A 21,419-nucleotide genomic window follows, 5' to 3' on the forward strand; every position below is an offset into this window, starting at 1 on the left:
AGGATTGATACACTCATACATCCGCGGACCAATGTCCACAAAAGCTCTTAGTGGTGCCGAATACTTTGTCACCTTCATCGATGACCATTCCACGAAGACTTCGATCTAATTTCTAAAAACCAAAGACAAGGTTTTCGGTCGATTCAAAGAGTTCAAGGCTCTAATGGAGAATCTGACAGGAAAGAAGATAAAAGTGTTTCACTCAGACAATGGTGGAGAGTATGTTGACAAGAACTTCATCGATTTTTGCGTTAGGGAGGGCATCAGAAGAGATTGGACAACTCCCTATAATCTGGAGCAGAATGGAGTAACAGAAAGGAAGAACAAGACTATTGTGGAAGCAGCTAGGGCTATGATGTATGATCAGGATATGCCAAAATTCCTGTGGGCAGAAGCATGCAACACGACAGTCTATGTCTAGAATAGACCTCCTCATAGGGAGTTGGGTAAGATTACTCCAGAGAAGGTCTTCACTGAGAAGACACCTGAAGTTAGTCATTTCAGGATATTTAGGAGTCTCGCTTATTGCCATACACCCGAGGAGAAAAGGAAGAAGTTAGATCAAACTACAGAGAAAGGATATCTTGTGGGATATAGCAATAATGCTAAGGTATATGGAGTCTATATTCTAGGAAGAAGGAAGGTAGTAGTTCGGAGAGATGTAAAGTTCATGGAGGATAGAGCTTTCATAAAACCTCGAGAAATGCCTTCCGAGGAGCAATCAAAAGATGAGCCATTGGTCAAACCACTTCAACCAGTGGAAGCTAGTACCAAAAATTACCCTACTACCAAATGCACCTATTACCATAGGAAGAATGAGCCAGGAACTACGACGGATTCTACAAGATACCGAAGAATTCATTGGTGCACCCAAGAACAGTAAAAGGGAGTGAAGACAACTAGACAGATACCAGGCCTTAGTAGCTCGAGTTGGGGAACCCTCTAGTTTTCAGGAGGCCATTCAACATCAAGCATGGGTAGATGCGATGGTGGAGAAATACAACTCTATATTGGTGAATTATGTCTGGGAAGTGGTGCCTAGGCCTCAGGACAGATCAGTGGTAGGTTCGAGATGGATCTACAAGATAAAATATGCTGCAGACGGCAGCGTGGAGAAATAAAAAGCTAGGTTTGTGGCAAAGGGGTAAGCTCAGAAGGAAGGAATAGACTACGAAGAGACCTTCACACTAGTAGCCAGGTTTACATCTATTAGAACTGTGATATCTCTTGCAGCATAGATGGAGTGGGAGATTCATCAGATGGATGTCAAGATGACATTCTTGAACGAGGTAATAGAAGAGGAATTATACATCAAACAGCCAAAAGGATTTGAGACACATGAGAAGAAATCTCATGCATGCAGATTAAAGAAAGCCTTTTATAGGCTCAAACAGGAACCTAGAGCATGGTATGGTCGAATTGATGGCTACTTGCAGAAGATGGGGTCCATCAAGAGTGATGCAGATCCTAATCTCTACTATCTGGTTGTAGAGAATGAGCCTCTAGTCCTAGTATTATATGTGGATGATGTCTTCCTGACAGGATCATCTAGGCTCATCAAGGACTGCAAGAAGAATTTAGCCACAGAATTCAACATGAAGGATTTGGGATAGATGCATTATTTCCTAGGGTTGGAATTTTGGCAGCAGAAGGGTGAGATCTTCCTTGGACATGGGAGATATGATACATAAATCTTGAAGATATTCAGGATGTAGGACTGTAGGCCTATAACTACTCCAATGATCACCAACTAGAAGAAAATTGATGCATCAAAAGATAAAGATGTTGATCCTACCTTATACAGACATCTCATAGGATCCCTGATGTATCTGGTCAATACCAGGCCAAACTTATGTTACGTTGTCAACACCCTCAGCCAGTTCATGATGGAACCTAAGAGGGCACATTGGGCAGCAACCAAACATGTTCTCAGGTATATATAAGGAACAATCGAGCATGGACTATTGTACACCAAGGGCAATGACATCAGGTTGAGTGGGTTCACTGACGTAGATTGGGATGGAAGTTCAGTAGATCGGAAAAGTACCACTCAGTACTACTTCAACGTTGGATCGAGGATGACTTCTTGGTGTAGTAGGGAATAGAAATCCATAGCTCTAAGCTCAGCTGAAGCAAAATACATGGCAACTAGCACAACTTCGTGCAAAGTCATATGGATTAGAAAATTTCTTGTGAACCTATTCAGTAGAAGGATGGATGCGACCAGGATCATGTGTGATAATTAGAGTTGCATCAATCTCTCTGAGAATCCAATATTTCATGATAGGTCAAAGCACATTGATATCAGGTGTCACTTTGTCAGAGACTTTGTCCAACGAGGAGAAATACAGTTGAGCTACACTCTTACAGGAGAACAGGTGGCGAACATCCTCACCAAGGCCCTAGGAAGAAAAAATTTCGTTTATTTCAGGGAGAAGATGGAGATGGTAAAGAATTCATTTCAGTAGCAGAAATCGATAAGTGTCAGGTGTTGCAGTGCAATAGTTAGTCATGCTATGGGAAGCATGGGAAATATATGGAGATGGAGTTGCAGTCAAGATGTAGCAGTGGCAGTGGTAGTGTTATCGACAGAATTACAGAAAGCATTAGTGCATATGGAGTGAGGCATCAGGCCAAGCATCAACACAGGTACCAGTGTGGAAGGATCAGTGTGGTGTTCTAGTGATGGAGCATTACTAGAGTACATTCCTCTCTAAGAGGGAGTGTTGACTTTTGGTAGCATCAGATGTGCTCTAGAATTCAAAATTGGTGGAGGAGCTAAGGCACGTGAGATCTCTAAAACCAAGAAATCATTTTTGGGAAATTTCATCTGGTTGGAGAGATATTAAAATAATTAATATTTTTAATGGAGTTCCTAAGTCTAAACTTAGGAAAATTAAAATATTAATGGGTATTAATATAAAACTAGGTGAGAAGGTTCTAAATGATGAGGATCAAGCAAAATATAATCTTAGCCATTGATTAGGGACTTAACCTCGGCCATTGAATACTCAATGGGAAATGTATAAGAGGAGGCTTGAGGATCAGTTGGGGATATACCAGCAGATACTCAATATCTCAAGGAAAATTGATTCTCAAAGAGAAGGAGATTGATTTTAGAGGGAGAGTTGCAGGGTGGAGGAAGAGAGGGGATTAACAGCAGTCAGAGAGCTCAGAAGAAGTGACGTAGGGACTCAGAGAGACAACACAAAGGGAGACGCGGATCAGAGAGACGCAGGGATGACGCAGAGAGGGACCAGAGTTGTGTAGAGCCATGAAAAATGATACAAGCCTGATGCAGTAGAGAAAGGAATCTCTCCACAGTGTTAGAAAGTCTCGGAGAAAAGTCTCAGGTGTTTTCTCCCAGTGTCTATGTAAATTTCTATGTAAAAGAAATTGTTGCTGAAGATTAGTAAAACCCTCCTCTGCTGCACCGGTTTTCCTGCATCGGGTTTTTCCAGGGACAATTGTCCAAAAATAATTGTGTTGATGTGATTGATTCTTGTGCATATATTTGTTTATGTATAATGGTGTGATATCTGTAGTAGAATTTATTTTAATATTTATTGAAGGGATTTCATAAATAACTTATTGCGAATAATAAGTAGGTGAAATAAATCAGTTGTTAAAGTAATAGAATTTATGTTTAGAAATTTTCACAGAGAAGTGGGTGCTTCCGCCATGGGGACTTCACTAGGGGAGCAATATCATACCATGTGGGTTCATATTGGGGGATATATATTGAGGAAAAAATGGCATAATATATTTGAGGATATATAGGGGGTAAAGGGTTTTATATTGGCAAATATAAAAAATGGAGCTTAAAGTTAATGAAAAATATAAAGGGGTATAAAAAATGTTAATGAAAAAATGGATACCTACAATATCTAGTGAAATTAGGAATTTTTTAATTTGGGAAGTTGTATTGGGTTCATATTGGTAGGGGGTTTAAATATTGTGATTTTTAGAGGGATTTACCAATATGTAGTCAAATTAAGGGTATTGTTTAATATGCCACGAACACATGTGATATGTCAGAGGTTCACTGAGTGAATCCCCGTTGGCTCCCACATTCTCCTGTGCATCATCCAACAATCCGTCAACCTCTCTGGTGCGCTTTCTTCCCTCTTTGGAAGACTCTACTTGAGTGGATGTCTCCACTCCCAAATCCTCTGCATGTGGTTTCTCCACATCAATCTAAAGCTCCTCAACCTTAGGAGCTAAAATCTCCTCATCCGCATGTAACTCAAGCTACCTCTGAAGGGAAACTTGCATGGCCTTCTCCTCATCGAATCTGACATCCCTTTGAACCACAGTCATCCTGCTAGTCGGAAAGTACACCTGATAGTTTTGAGGTGTATCAATGTACCCCAAAAATATCCCCAACTCTGTTGTCGGCTCAAGCTTCTTCCATGCATCTTTGGTCACATGGAAATATACCGATGACCCAACAATATTGAACTAACCATCATTTGGTCTCTTACCAGAATAAGCCTCCTTTGGTGTCTTCATCTCAAGTATTCTATGTGGGCTACGGTTCTGAACATAAACCATTGTTTTGCATGCCTCAACCCACAAGTGTAGTGGTAAGCCTTGATCATGAAACATTGCCCTTGTTGCCCCTACTATGCTTATGTTCTTCCTCTCAGCTGCCCCATTATGCTGAGGGTTATGGGGTGATGTCAACTCCTGTTTAATCCCTTTTGCTGAACATAAGTTCTTAAAATCATTTGAGACATACTAAACACTATTATCACTCTGTAGAGATTTAACCTTCTTGATCGACTCTTTCTCCACCAATGATTTAAACTCACAAAACTTTGTGAAAGTTGATCCTTTTTCTGGATGAAAAATATCAAACATTTATGAGAATAATCATCAAAAAATATAACATAATACCTATGTTTGGTTGTGGATGCTGCCAAGAATTGTCCACACACATCTGAATGGAATATCTCTAGAATAACCCCAAATCGACTATCTCTATCGTGAAAGGAATACTTGGTGTATTTTCCCAAAGTAAACACCTTTCATGTATCAAATTGCTCAAGCGTACCTTTGGGAAGACCGGTAGAGATTTTCTGCAATATCTTCAAAACTCCATGATGTAAGTGACCCAACCACCTGTGCCACAACTCACCAACATCTTGGCTCTACACCCTTTCTTCTTTTGTACTCAAAGAAGCACATTCCTCTACCTCCAACTTATAGAAATTCCTCACCTGAATCCATATCTTCTTTACCTAACCTATGGCTATGTGTCGAAGGAATGCCTTTCCTTTCGAGAATATCACATTATATCCTCTATCCTTAAGCATGGAAAAAGATACCAAGTCCTTCTTCAACCTGGGAAAATACATAACATTCTTCAAGGTGTGTGGAGCCCCATGCTCCATCTGAAAAGTAATCGTACCCAATCCAGTAACACTGTACTTCCCATCGTCACCCATCTCGATATGCATCTGGAGATATTTCTCCTCCAGGTCACTGAATAACTCTTTGTCACTAATCATATGGAATGAAGCTCCATTGTCTAAGTACCATACACTTCCCATCATTGATGACACCATGCATTCAATGAAGGAAAATTCCAATTCTAATTGAGAGGCCAAAGCCTCACCTGCCACTCCTCCTAAGGACTTCTTCTTGGACTTCTTGAGTGGGAAATTTGTAGCAAAATGGCCCAACTCATGACAATGAAACCACTTAACTTTTGTCATGTCTTTCTTCTTACCTCTATGATAAGAATACAATTTGGAATGAGAAGCTTTCCCTTTCCCCTTCTTAACCTTAATCGCTAAGGCACAATTCTCTTCACCATTAGTCTTTGATGAAGAGCCATCCCTAGTGTTCCTCCTGCATCAGATCTGACCACAATCTTTCCCAATCTGGAAGCTTCTCCCAACCATTGACAGAGTCCCAATAACTATTCCAACTCTTTAGGAATCCTAGAAGAGAAAGACTCACCATATCATCCTTAACAACCATGATTCCAACATTTCCAAGTTCATCATGACATTGAGTGAACGTGGTCAAGTATTTTGGAATAGTCTCACCTTTCTCCATTTTTATTCTCGAAGTTTTTCCTTCAGTGCCAATTTTCTTTGGTCACTATTTTTCTGATACAAGTCTTTGAATGTTTTCCACATAGCATATGGAGTTTCCTTTCCATGGAGACTCAAGACAATGTGGTATCGAACTCCCTCAAGAATTATTTGCCTTGCCTTCTGTGGAGTAGGAGTATCCTCTCTATGGATAGAGACGATCCCTCTAGCCCAAGAGAGTTAGTCTATCCATGAACAAAACAATATAATGTAAATTTCCTTAGATTAGAATCGAATAAGACAACCTACCTCTTATAACGCTAATCCACTTGATGGTGATCTTGCTTCCTTGCTCCAGCTTCCTTTCGTTCCTTTCATTCAAGTACTTGAAACAAACATGTAAGAAACAAAAACAAACATGATAGCATTAAATCAAACCCAATCCACTTAAAATGTCAAGGAGTTCTAAGCTTTCAAATGTAATATTACACTTGATATAGGAAATAAACCATTAGTTGTATTAAAATAAACTTTAAAGAGAAATACAACCGAAGCCTTGACGTTGGAGATATCCTTTGCGGTATCCAAGTCCTGCTACATGCCTTTTCAGCACTCTTTTCCTCCTCTAGCTTGAGATGAAATGGATTCCAAGCTCTAACTCTCTTTTCTCATACTTTAGCTACCAAAGACTAGTCTTTTGTCATCTAAGACTAATCTTCTTCTATCAAAAGCTAAATATTTCATAATTTTGCAGCTTCACTATGTGTTATATTATGTTTAACCAAAAAGGGTAAGTGGAAGTGGTTTATATATGGAGAGGAGGATAAGAATGAGAACCACTCAAGGGGGAAGAAGGTCTTATCTCCTTGGGAAGGTCCACTTTTAAGGGGGGGAGAACCTTAGATGGAGTTATCGGCCCTTATCCAACCAAACGAACATCCAACACATCACCACTAGAAGTTTCTAGACATGAAACTTTGTTTCCTTTTATAAAAACTTTCCAGAAGTAGACCGGTACAGGTATTGGGCTAACAGTAGTGTGGGTCACAATGTTAAACTCTGCAAATCATCGCGGGTGAGACACTGGGGAAAAGTGTTGATCCTTAAAATTGGGTTTTAAGAAGGATTCTCTAGAAATGTTCTGAAGGGAGTGGGGATTAATTTCTTCAAAATTCAAGGGATGAAAGAGCATAGGTTTCATGGTGAAAGTATAACACAGTAGTCACTACTAGGGTTCTCCGGGATCAAGAACGGGGAGTGACAAGAGAGTGACAAATTAATGTATAACAGATGCCCCCTAAAGCATGACGTCATAGCTGAGAGTGATAGCTGAAATGATTTAAGACGGAGCGAGGACTTGGAATACCAGCATCGAAAGACCTACAATGCAAACATACATGTACATATATGAAATATGATAGTCATGCCTGATAAACATGAGAGGCATATAACAGTACATGAATCCATGGTATAGACGTAGCTATCCATCAAGAAAAGGATCATGTGCATGGATCCTTGGCATGGATTTAGCCATTCGACTGAAAGGATCATATGAAATAGATCCACGTCATGGGCGCAGCTATCCAACTGAGCAGGATAAAAATGATACCCATGGCATGGTCACAGGCATCCATCTAAAGAATCATGTATATAATCATGAATTCATCACTCCTCACAACCTGGACTTTTGTGATCTATGCCTAGGGTCTTGCACTCCAACACGACCCGATCAAAATACAAATTCTAACATGTGAATAGACGTGTTGAAGTCAAACATGCTAGAAAATCACTTGATTAATGGCCAATGATGTGAACCATTAACAAGTGTGAGAGAAACCACCCATAATTTCAATGGCTCTCAAGGTACTATCAGTACAATTCACGAAGTGTGAATAAGGAACTGAAGTCGAACACCTATGAAATCACTCGATCGAGGGCCAATGATGAGAACCTATCGTCGAGTGTGAAGAACTTGCCATTGAGGCATGCAAGCTCTAAGGTACTGGAAAGGAGTTTCTAGATCAACTTCTTGGATAATGAGCTAAAGTAAAAAGGAAGCAATTCGTCGAAGGAAGGTCATAATGGATCCTTCATCATCGGCATGAAACGGGAAACACAATGAATGAGAGTAATCCAAGAATGTGATAGATGATCAGACAATGTACAGGCAAGAAGACTTCTCTTGAACATGTGGATGACACGACTCCAGAGTTTGGCAACATTTTACATCATAGGATCAAAGGTGATGGTGATGTGGCAGAGATCAGATGATAGATTAAAATGGATAACCCAAACCCAGGAAGGAATGTGACAGAGTGAGGATGTCCCAAAACTTGACACAAACAACAAATGAGTGTCAATTTTCAAGAGCAACATGTTGCCTCAAGTGAAGAATACAACTGATGAATACTTCCAATTTCCCCCCACCATTTTTGGTGAGTACCCCAATTATTTTTACTCAAGCTTGACGAGGATATCATATGCTTGTAATATACGTCCATCCTTCGGATGGATCCATCCTAGTAAGTTTTAAGAGCCCTTAGAAGGAGTAGCTTAGTCTCATCATAATGACAAGTCTTATCGTTTAATCTTTTAACGATTCTGACAAAGGTGAAACTCAGAATATTTTTCATGTCTAGAGAGTTTGAAAAAGACATGGAAAAGAAAACTCCAAGGGTCCCTTTTCATAAGTTTGTCTCTCAAACCCAAAAAGGTAGAAAACAATATTCAAGAGAACCTCCTAGTCATGTTTGACTATGGTATACCTTTTTCGTAAATAGTTTTATCCCAGCCCGAAAAGGGGTAAACGTATACTGGGTAAACGACATTTCACAACATTTAATGAGTTCAAAATGATAAGAGCTTGGCAATATTTTCGTGTTTTGAGAGTTGGAAAAGGGCTTAAAGCAGACTCCCCATTTTTATTTACTTTAACAAATCTAAAAAGGAAAAATACTCGGCAATCTTTTCTTTTTTTACGAGTCAGAAAAGAGCTTAAAGGTGACTCGTCCCAGAGGAACGAGTGGTAAAAAGGGTAGCAACAGGTTCCAGTTAAGGGGAAACTGCTCAAAACACTAAAAGGTCAAGAGGCTAGCTAGGAAAGCCACTCATTGCTGTAGTTCCTTAGGAAAGGAAAAACAACCAAGTGAAAGCATATGATCCAAAGAGATGGTGGCCATGGAATGAAACAACCAAGGCTCATCTAGCAGAAATTAGTTGATAAAACCAGCAATCATGAGATGTAAATTGGACATGGGTTCATTTTTACACAAGCTTGAACCATGGGAAACTTTGCTTGAATTTGGTTTCATGTTTACACAAGCTTGAAATGAAAAACTATGCTTGAGTTTGGTTTCATTTTTCTACAAGCTTGAAACAAAGACAAACTATGCTTGAGTTAAGTTTACATGCCCCCAGCATAACGACTCAATTTGAGGTACATGCCCCCCAAGATTCATTTCATTCACCTAGGTGGATGGAATGAAGGTTCACTTTCGAGATCCGGGAAAGACTCGACTGGGATTTTATGAGATCTTTAATCAAAGACTCGATTTGGAAAAGGGAGTTGTTTCATTTTTTAATGAGGTTGACATAGTAAAAGAACTATCCTCGGACATCTGTTTCATTTCTTAATGAGATAGTTATAAGAAGAAACTATCCTCGGACTCCTTGATTCATTTTTTAACAAGCTTGACACAAGACAAGGAACTAGGCTCCGACCCCTGTTCATGGATGATACAAGAACATGGCTCCTAAAATGTCCTCACTAGACGAGAAAACCACGCTCTGGGAGGAATACATGTCAACTGGTACTAATGAGAGATCAGGTTCTAATGACCCCAGTACATAATGCACTATACCATATGTGTGATCATCAATAGATATGGAGATGGAACGGGTAGCCACATAATTGACCCGTGGCAGGGAGGGTACTTCTTGTAAACAAGAACCAATAGGGGATGATGGTTGCATAGGAGGCCCCTGGTGACCAATGAAGGACAATTGATCAATGGTCACTATTCTTCCTTCGTGTGAAAAACAAAACACATGGAAAAATGAAGAAACAAGAGCTCCCATGACATAAACATGGTCGCGTCCAAGGAGAAGATTGAAATCTAAGGGACCTTGGACTACCATCACGTCTATATAGATGATCTTTCCTCCCAAAGTAATAGGGAACTTCGGAAGGATCCCTAAGGGTTGATTGGTTCCTTCATTGAAAGCCAACAGATTCTAGGTGATAGGCACAAGTTGTGGGGAACCCAAAGCTTTCTAAGTAGTAGAAGACATGATGCTAACAGATGCGCCTTCATCTAATATAGTTCCATGTACTACCATATTATAGGCTTGTACTGTGATCTGGAAAGGCACATAAGATGGAAGGTGGAAAGCAATCAATTGACTCCAATCAAAAGAAACAACATAACTACTTGGTGGGGGTATCATATGATTCCCCCCATGCTCTGCAGGAATAGGAGAAGGACTCTCCTGGAAAACCGGGATGGGAGGGTCACTCTTCGATTCATGAGAATCTGAGGAGATGAGAAGAACATGAGTAGTATGATCACTACTTTCTTCAGGAACAGAGTGAACAACTGAAGGCGGAGCCAAGTCGACACTCTTTTCGACCAATGGTTGGTCGGGAATAGACACAAGAGAGTCATGCTCAGGAAGAGCAGGATGGGAAAGAGATGAATCCAAGTCAATCTCTTTACCAACTATGAGAGGGTTAGAAGAAAGCCTCTGATAACCAACAGGAAGTTGGGGTTGAGGAGCTATAAGGTTTTCCAAAATGTTGGAAGCTCTATCCATAGGAGGGAAAAGGTGAAGATGATGCTTCCATTCACATAACCTACAGGGGAATCTAATATTTCCCTTCTTCTTACCATCATTATCTAAAGTTGTAGCATCGACATGATCTCTAGAGGTCGATGGGGATGTTCGATTCAGGCCTTGAGACCATACCTATAAGACTCTGGGAATGCCAGGACAGTCTTGAAGGAGATGGTCACCCTTACACAGCTTATAAGGGAGTCTGACCTTCCGTGGAGGATCGAAAGTTTTGTCTACAAGAGGTGCATTTGGAGTAACAACCACATGGTTGAATTCTCGCGTATCTAACTTATTCTTCTTCTTCTTAGCCTCCTGGGTACTGGATTTCAAACTTTCACCAAGCGAAGTAGAAGAGGGGGGTGAAGAAATAGGGGAAGAAGGTGAGAGGTCAACCTTAGAATCAATGTGATGTGGTTCAAATGAAGGAGATGGTTGGGCAGGAGTTGGGACACTCGAGACCACCGAGGTCGAAAATAACCAGATAAGTAAAACAATGGTTAACCCAAGGAGGGACAACGTTGCCATATAAGGAGCACCAACATTTCCAAAAGAAGGAAAAGGACTAGGATTCTCATCTGAGGGAAATCCTTGACTGGTAAACTCTAGAAGTGTTGCCATTAGAAACGACCCTAAAGAATCACTAAGGAAGATAAACTTAACCAGGAATATTTCGTGGGTAGTTAATTTTAAGACACTAAAACAAAACTTTGCCTTTTCATGAATTTAAGAGTCGAGAAAAGAGCGAAAGGTGACTCTAGTCACTTTTGGATTTAACGAGTCGAAAGGACAAGTTCTCGATGATCTTTTAAATTTAAAGAGTCAAAAAGACCAAAATGATTGTTCAGGGTAATCTAGGCAAAAGGGATTACCAGATAACCGTGAACTGCAGAATACCTCTCAGCAAACCAAGAAGTACGGGCAGACAATCTCCCCGAATGTTGTGTTCGGTGTATCACATTTACAAGGTGACAGACTCGGCTTCCTACAGATAAAAGATTTCAAACCTAGTGGGGTCTCCCTTTATATACATGATGGTACTAGGATCACAAGTCTATACTAGCATTGTCTAATGCCGAAGTGAATGAAAACTGCTAGGTTTAAAGATGCCGAAACACGTCTCTAGCCTAGACCACTAAATGTGAGCATTAAGTTTCAATGTTTCCTTAGGTTAATTCAATAAATTTTAATGGTTGATCTTGAATTAGGTTTCAATTCCAAGGCCCTACCGTTGTCATCTGAAAACTCCTATATGCAGCTGTATGAGAAAATAAATCTTTCTTCGAAGAAATTTAACATTTTTTGAGGGATAGAGAGCACACAATCAATGCAACAATCAAAGAATGAAATGTTCACTAATACATGTCCTAAATGCACTTAATCTTCCTTTAACAACAGAAAGTTTATTTCATTTCTCATGCCTATGATGATGAAATTCTAGCTTCTCAATAATGCTACTAATGCAATGTTTTCACTTAAGTAAACTAGAATGATGTTCTTCTTTTCATAAAATGAAGAATTAATCTTTCACATAAAGCACTTAAATGAAAATTTTCACAATTCCGAACAAACAAGCATCAGTCAAATCCAAAGCATGATAAATGAAACTAAAAGCAACTTCTTCCCTGAATCGAACAAAGCAAACACACAAATGCTTCAATCGACAAACCAAGAAATGTAATCTATGCTCAGAAAGAGAAAAGGGACGCTCGAAACAAGAGAGAAAACAAGACTCTTTCACTCATTCGATCGAAACTGAAGCAATGCAGAGGCTAGGACTGAAAGATGGGCTAAACGAAGCAACAAATCAGAAACTTGAAACAATGAGTGAATTAACAAATGAACGAAAATTGACCTAGATGTCCTAGGGTCATAGAAACAATCCAAAAAACTCAAAAAATCAAGCAATGAGACTTCAAGCCAATCAATCAATCAAACCTAGGAAACAAAGCATCCTAGTCACTTCTAGTAGAAGAAGAGAGTATGAGGGTCAAGACACGCCGGCACTGGAATGGGAAAAAACCCTAATTTTTTCTTAACTTTGAGACCGACACGACTTTTGGGCTGAAACTAGCATTGATCGTCATGACCGACACGACTCTTAAGCTAAAACTAGCACTGATTGGCTTGATCAACGTGAATGTTTGGCCAAAAATAGAGCTAATCGAGGGATTCAAAGAAAAAAGTAAAAAATAACTTCACACAGGGCCAAACTTAACACATCAGAGGGTGGTCTAGTGTCTGTATGCCTTCAAATAGGTCAATACAGATCCATAAGGCCATAAATAAACAAACTAGGCACACAAGTAGAAAAAACAGAGTGATGAAAAGCAGATGTATTTCCCCAACGAAGTCACCAATTTGTTGAGTAGGAGTATCCTCTCTGCAGACAGAGATGATTCCTCTAGCCCAAGAGAGTGGGTCTAGCCATAAACAAAATAATGTAATGTAAATTTCCTTAGATTAGAAGTGAATAAGAGGGCCTACCTCTCATGACACCAATCCACTTGATGGTGATCTTGCTTCCTTGCTCCAACTTCCTTTCGTTCCTTTCGTTCAAGTACCTGAAACAAACATGAAAGAAACAACAACAAACATGATAGCATAAAACCGAATCCAATCTACTCAAAAGGTCAAGCAGTTCTAGCCTATCAAATGTAATATTACACCCAATATAGGAAATAAACCATTAGTTGTATTAAAATAAACTTCAAAGAGAAATACAACCGAAGCCTTGACATTGGAGATCTCCTTTGCGGTATCCAAGTCCTGCTACATGCATTTTCAACACTCTTTTCCTCCTCTAGCTTGACATGAAATGGATTCCAAGCTCTAACTCTCTTTCCTCATACTTTAGCTACCAAAGACTAGTCTTTTGTCATCTAAGACTAATCTTCTTCTATCAAAAGCTAAATATTTCAGAATTTTGCAGCTTCACTATGTGTTGTATTGTGTGTAACCAAAAAGGGTAAGAGGAAGTGGTTTATATAGGGAGAGGAGGATAAGAATGAGATCCACTCAAGGGGGAAGAAGGTCTTATCTCCTTGGGAAGGTCCACTTTTAAGGGGGAAAGAACCTTATATGGAGTTCTCGGCCCTTATCCAACCAAACGAATATCCAACACATCGCTACTACTAGTTTCTAGACATGAAACTTTATTTCCTTTTATAAAAAAATTCCAGAAGTAGATCAGCACGGGTATTGGGTAGCAGTAGCACTGATTAGTGTGAGTCACAGTGTTAAACTCTGCAAATTGGCATGGGTGAGACACTGGGAAAGAGTGTTGATCTTGAAAACTAGGTTTTAAGAAGGATTCTCTGAAAATGTCCTGAAGGGAGTGGGGACTATTTTCTTCAAAATTCAAGGTATGCAAGAGCATATGTTTCATGGTGAAAGTATAACACAATAGTCACTACTAGGGTTCTTCAGGGTCAGGAACGAGGATTGACAGGAGCGTGACAAATTACTGTGTAACACCTTCACCACACACTTCTTCCATTCGGCCAAATTCTGTGCATCCAATGCTACTGGATTAGGAATTTCTTGATCAATGAATTCCTTCAAGCCATTATCCTCTAGCGCAGCCTCCATTCTGTCCCTATAGGATATAAAATTCAAGTTGCCTTCCAAGGCATACTAGATCCACAAACCGTAGAACACCATCTAATGTTCCTGAAGTATGTATTGGAAATTCAATTTTCACCTGTAACCCAAAATTCTAAACTTCGAAATCTCCTCTAGTATATTTTTCTGAGCTCTGATACCATGTAGAAAATCCCATAGATTCACAATCTCATGCAATGTACTAAAGAAAAATACAAGAATCATCTTCTACTTTCAACTAGCGGAAGCCAACAGATCGATGAAAACAATAATTGACAAGAGGAAGATAATCAAAGGCACAACACAATATTTATCTGGGGAAAGCCACTGCTCAAAACCCCATTATTTGTATTGCATATATATCAGAAATCCAAGATGATAATACAATTCTTGTTCTCACAAGAACAATCCTAGCACTCATTATAATCAATCCTCAGCTCACAAGAAAGCTCTTGGCCAACACTTAGCCAATTCTGCAGCTCTCCAAGCCCCTATTTCCTTACGTAATTCCTATGGTTGACTAGCCCATATTAATGGGAATCCAGTGCATCCAAAACTATACAATTCACACTAGGTTCAATTTTTGATTGCATGCATGATTTATACAACTCAGTAAATCATACAATTGATAGTACATTGTCCTTGCACTCTAGTCTCAACTGGGTCTTTCTCAGAATCGACATTCATGAGTTTATGATGAGGGAATCTTCAATTAACTAGAGTAACACGAGTGGATGATTTAGTGCACCAATTGACTGTTAACTTTCTATTAGTTCCAACAATAGTTTGGAACTAATTTAACTAAAATTAACTCAGTAAACTAAGTTATCTAATTACAACTCACAATTAAACTCACATTGGACCCCTAAAACTTAGGGAGAACATATACAAGACTTCAGAAATACTTCCAACTCAAAATTCCTAAGCTAATTAAGTTAAATAAACTTAATTAAATATTTACAAGTTTCTATGAGAATAGAATTCGATTTTAATTCTCAGTTTAATTCAAGGACAAATTAAACTGGAATTTCTTGTTGCCATTTATCAACAAGGAAAGCTCTTTATGTGATGAAGCAAGCACTGCGTGCATGCTATAACAGGATATATGCTTACTTGTTGCACAATGGCTTCGAAAAATGTGATGGTGAGCCTACTTTCTACATCAAAGAGAGTGATGGTAATCTTCTTATTATTATATTATATGTAGATGATTTGATTCTTACAGGCAATGATGATTTCCTCATCATCAATTTCAAAGAAGTCTTGAAAAGTGAGTTTGAAATGACTGACTTGGGGTTGTTAAGGTATTTTTTGGGCATAGAAGTGAAGCAAACAGAAAATGGCATTTTTATTTCTCAAGCAAAGTATGTAGTAGACATTTTGGAGAGGTTTAATATGCAGAACAACAAGCCCACACCAACTCCAACTGTCATGGGGTTGAAATTGATCAAAGAAGATTGTAGTAGAAATGTCAATCCGACATTATACAAAAGTATGGTGGGTAGCTTGATATATTTGATCGTGACTAGGCCTGATATAATGTATGTAGTAAGCATGGTGTTGAGGTTCATGGAGACACCCAAGGAGACACATTGGCAAGAAGCCAAAAGGATTATAAGGTATGTCAATGGGATAAAACAATATGGTATTTTGTACACTGCTACAAGGAATTTTAGGTTGGTCGGTTACACTGACAGTGACTGGGCAAGAAGTGTCAATGATAGAAAGAGAAAGTCAGGATATGTTTTTCATTTGGGTTATGGAGCCATTTCATGGGACTCCAAGAAGCAGCCAATAATGTAATTGTCAATAACAGAATCTGAATATGTTGCCACAACAGTGGTAGCGTGTCAAGTAGTTTGGATGAGAAGAATGTTGAGGGATCTATGCCACGACCAAGAGGGAATAACAATTCTTTTCTGCAACAACACTTCCATAATTGCACTATCAAAGAACTCTGTATTTCACAAGAGGACCAAGCACATTGATGCTAAATATCATTTTATTAGAGAGTTGATTAACAATGGTAAAATTGTGTTGCAACACTATAGGTCACGGTAACAGTTTGCTAACATTTTCACTAAGCCATTGGCACGTGAAAATTTTGTTTGTCTCAGAGACTGTTTAGGAATTGTCAATGGCGGAAGTTGGGATTAAGGGGGAGTGTTGGAAAATTAGTCCAACCACCGCATTAATTAGAGTGACAAAAACCATGTGTGTGGTACACCTTAACTATAGGTTGTGGATTTTGTTTGCAGGTTATAGGATAGAAGTTTTGAGCAGGAGTACGAATTCTCTATTCCACAACACATAAAACCATTCCACAACACACATCAAGCATTTAAGAAGGAATGTGTATTTAATAAAGGGTTGGTAAATATGTATGTTCAAACATTTACTACGCAACTCTTACTTGCAGCTCGCAACCTCTGCAAATTTAGAAAATCATTACATAATTCTATGTCTTAATGTTTTGATCAGGCATGTATTAATGTCTCAAAAATGCATGTCTAGATAAATATGAATGTAAAGGTATTTTTCATAGTACAGAGAGTCAATGTTGAAAGTTTGAGAGGTAGAGAGGAGAAAATCACGGAGTAAATTTTGGTGGGCTTGTGAAAACAACTGTTACTGGTTTTTACTATCTATTACTCCACAACCCCTGGTGAAGCGTAAATCACCTTTAAGAATTCGTTTTACTAGAAGAAGGATCCAAAACCTCCATATGAATGTATTTCATGCATTATAATTTAATCCAAAGTTTTAATTGTGTTTCTCCAAGTTTTTACTCTGTTTTACTATGTTTGCTGTGAGTATTTTTTTGTGTTTTTTAAGCCTTTGTCCAGTTGCAATTTGTTCGCCGCTACTGATTTGTTAAGGGAGACTCCTCTCCTCTACCCCCTGTAAAATTTCTTTCTGCAATATATATTTTCCTAACGATGATTCTGTCTCTTTTGGGGACAATCCTATCACCCATTTTCAAAGATTTTTTTTTATTACGTGGGTCAATGAAAATTTCATATTTTTAGATAATAACTAGATGGTGTAGCTCGTCTTGACCAAAAACTCAGGTAGTCATCCAACTTTTTGTTTGTCTCACCCAGTTACTTTCAAAAAAATTACAATTCCATTGTAATGTAATTGTAATGTCAATACATAACCCACATGAGGTGGCCTAATTGACTATTTCCTTGATAACCCATAGTCAAATAATAACCCATAAAAACTAGCAAATAATATCCCATAAAACCTGCTTATTATTTTAAATACTTTTCCAATTAAAATTCCATATAAACCAACAAATGATATCCCATAAAACCAATGTATTTATACACAATTGTTATGTAATCAAGGCAATAATAGTTACTTATTGCCCTAAACACAATACTAGTTTCAATCTAAAACATGACACTATCACAAACAGTGAGGAGACGTTCCAAATATTGCATAGTTTCTTTAGAGGTTTCTTGTCAGGATACAATTACACTCTGTTTCTGTTTTGATAATTATAGAGAGAAGATGTCAGAGCCAATAAAAAACCCATGCTGCTAGCAGAGCATGCAATTGAATAAAAAAACCCACCAAAATCTATGTTGCTTCCATCCAGGAATGGAATGGAGGAGCTGTAAGGAAGTGATTTTATGCTAGCGCATGCAACAAGTGTCACAATCATTGTCCAATTCCTTTTGTGACCTATTTTTTGCCTCTTAGGGCTATGTGAAGTTGTGATGGGACTCCTAGATTGAGTAGGAATTTCAAAAAATTGAAATAATTTTGACTCCATTTGTCCCAATAGGCTAGGCACTAATCCTAACCTTTTATGATCACCCTAAAACCTTCTTTCTCTACCTTTTTCTTTGAAACCCCACCTTATTCTTAGTAGGTTTGGGCATCAAGAGAATTTCTTTGTAGCCATCCAAATTTTGGATCAAGTTAGTAGGTACATGCATTGGTATGTCCTCCAGAGATCCTCCAAAATTAAGATTATTCCCATGGTTGGATTGAGAGATATCTCGAGCCCTAGCCATAAGACCATACTCATCTACTTTCCTCCTAGGTTAGGGTAGGATATTGAGGGTCTCATCATTAAGAAGACTCAAAGGAAGTTCATCATTTCCAAGACCCTCATCATTCTCGTTGTTTGGCCTTATGTAATCATTGAAGGAAAGACAAAAATCATAAGCCCTAGGTCTAGCTTGGAGTATTTTACAAGTTATCTTAGTAGGACTAGTACCTTTGCATAGAGTCTAATCTTAAATTCCCTCTAGGTTAACTTGATCTCTTATATGGTCCCTTAGGTTTAGGAAAGGTTATCATAGAAAAGCATATCCTCATTTCCCTAGGTCTAAGTATCCCTCAAGCCTTTCTTAGAGAGCCCCTCGCCTTGCTCATAAAGAAAGAAAGCCCTATTATTTGAGTCTCTCTTGTGAATGGGCTCTAGAAATCACTACCTATCCTATCATTGAATCATCATTCCTAGTGATTTCCTTACACCGAGAATCCTCCCAACAGTGGAAGTCTGTAAAGAGAAGGGGACATCAACTAAGGTGATAGTAGGTTTTTGTCTCATTTTTTGCCACTTGATCTAGTAGTAGTCCCTTTGGAAACCTTCCTAGGACCCCTACTAAATTGAGCGGTAACACTTTTGGCATCATTTCCAGGGACACGAGACATGTGTATTGTTCCCCCATTAGATACATTTTGAGGTAAAAAATGGGCCTAAGTAAAAATGTACAACAAAACTCAAATTTATAAGAACCAATAGGATTCAATATGATGATGTCAACCATGGGGGGTGAATCACCATTTTCGGAGTAAAAAGGTAAAAAGATAATAATAATAATAAATTACTTTTTTAATTCGTATTTTGAACTTCTCCCTACAATTTTACTCAAATTTCGAGTAGGAGCACTCATTGGATGCGAAATTTAATTTTGCATCAAGGAGTACTCATGTTGCATTCTTTCGACGAACCCTACTACACAAAAAATGTGAAATACACGAAAAAAATGTGATTGCAATCATGTTTCTTCATGTATTTCACATTTTCTGTGTAGTAGGATCCATTGAAAGCATGCAACATGGGTACTCCTTGGATGAAAAATTAAATTCGACATCCAATGAGTGCTACTGCTCGAAATTTGAGTAAAATCATAGGGAGATAAGTTGAAAATATGAGTTGAAAAAAGTAATTTTTTCTTTTTTCCCTCTAAAACTTAATGAGGTAATCTAATCTTATTTTATTATTTCCACTATTATTTTATAATATTCCTTAGGAGACCCATTTTAGACCTAAAAAATTCTCTCATGATATGACAATATTGATTTATCATTCTTGGTGACTCTGTTGGAATAATGAAGCCCTAGTTCTCCATTGAACTTTAAGGTCAATGCTTGTAGGGTGAGCAAACATTTCTCTCGACGTCTCTAAATTCACCCTCATGAATCCTACATAATTTACATGTATATCTCAATAATATGTCTTTCTTATATGATTTTCCTGCTTTGGACATCACTAGTATCCCTAGGCACCCTAATTATGTCACAGGGAGGATGGTATGTGGGGTGCCCATGTTTGATGGTGATCCACACTCTGCAATTGATCATGTAAAAAGAGTTATTATACATACTTTAGAGATGAAGGTGGTCCATCAAGATGTCCTTATATTATTTTTCATTAGATCCCTCCATGGTCATAATTCATGGTTGCATAATCATGAACCTATGAGCATCTCATCTATTGAGGATTTCTTTGATGGATTTCTTAAACATTTTCAAGCATGTCCTACATTAAAAACTCAAGAGGAAGCCTTCATTAAGCATTGTGAAGACCTTAGGAATCTAGATGATGAGGAGGAAGGAGGATCCTCCTTGGGTCCACATGACAAAAAAGATGATGAAGATAATTTTCAGAACACGTGTGGTCGGGAGGATGAGTCTAAGGAAAGTGAAGTCGAGGTTGACCCTACCTTTCCCAGGGATAATTCTTTTGATAATCCACTCTTTTAAGACCTTGGATAAGATGATCCCATAGCCCCTTCAAACATTGATATCAATGATTACTTACATATTGAAGAATGGAAATGGGAGATTCATGGGAATCGTTTTGATAAGGACCCTATCTATGACACCAATGATGATGATATCAATAGGATCCTTGTCTCTCCACACTATCCTGGGGTTGTAGTTGAGTTGCATATGGACCTTTTCCTCAACCCTTTTTGTACTAAAGAATATTGTGTCTCGCTTGAGTATGGTCATCATGAGCAACCTTCTTGTTGTGTCTCTCGATGTCATCAGTCTCCCTTTCCCTCTAATCATGACTCTATGGTGCTCATAAAGCATGATATAAATGACAAGAACCATGATGGAGATGATATGCCTGAGGTTTTTTTCCATCGGAGGTTTATGAGATTGATTGTTGACATCTCTATCTTTTGGTTAGAAGAAAGGATCTTGTGGAGTATATTACCATTAGGGGAATTTTGAGGTGTAAAATGGGCCTCCTAAGAAAAACGTACAACCAAAATAAACTTTAGAATAACCAATAGGATTCAAGATGATTATGTCAACCATTGGGGATGATTTACCATTTTTGGAGTAGAAAAGTAAAAAGATTAAAAAATAATAAAACAATAAAACTACTTTTTCAAATCATATTTTCAACTTATCTCCCTAAGGTTTTACTCTAATTTCGAGCGGGAGTTCTCATTGGATGCAAAATGTAATTCATCATCCAAGGAGTATCCATGTAGCATAGTTTCGATGGACCCTGCTACACGAAATATGAGAAATACATGATAAAACGTGATTGCAATCATGTTTTTCATGTATTTCTCATTTTTCATATAGCATGGTCTATCGAAAGTATGCAACATGGGTACTCCTTGGATTATGAATGAAATTATGCATCCAACGAGTGTTTCCGCTCGAAATTTGAGT

The sequence above is a fragment of the Pinus tabuliformis genome, chromosome 7 (assembly GCF_031772625.1).
Source record: "Pinus tabuliformis cultivar Carrire ecotype Pingquan chromosome 7, CPIR1, whole genome shotgun sequence".
NCBI classification, from domain to species: Eukaryota; Viridiplantae; Streptophyta; class Pinopsida; order Pinales; family Pinaceae; genus Pinus; species Pinus tabuliformis.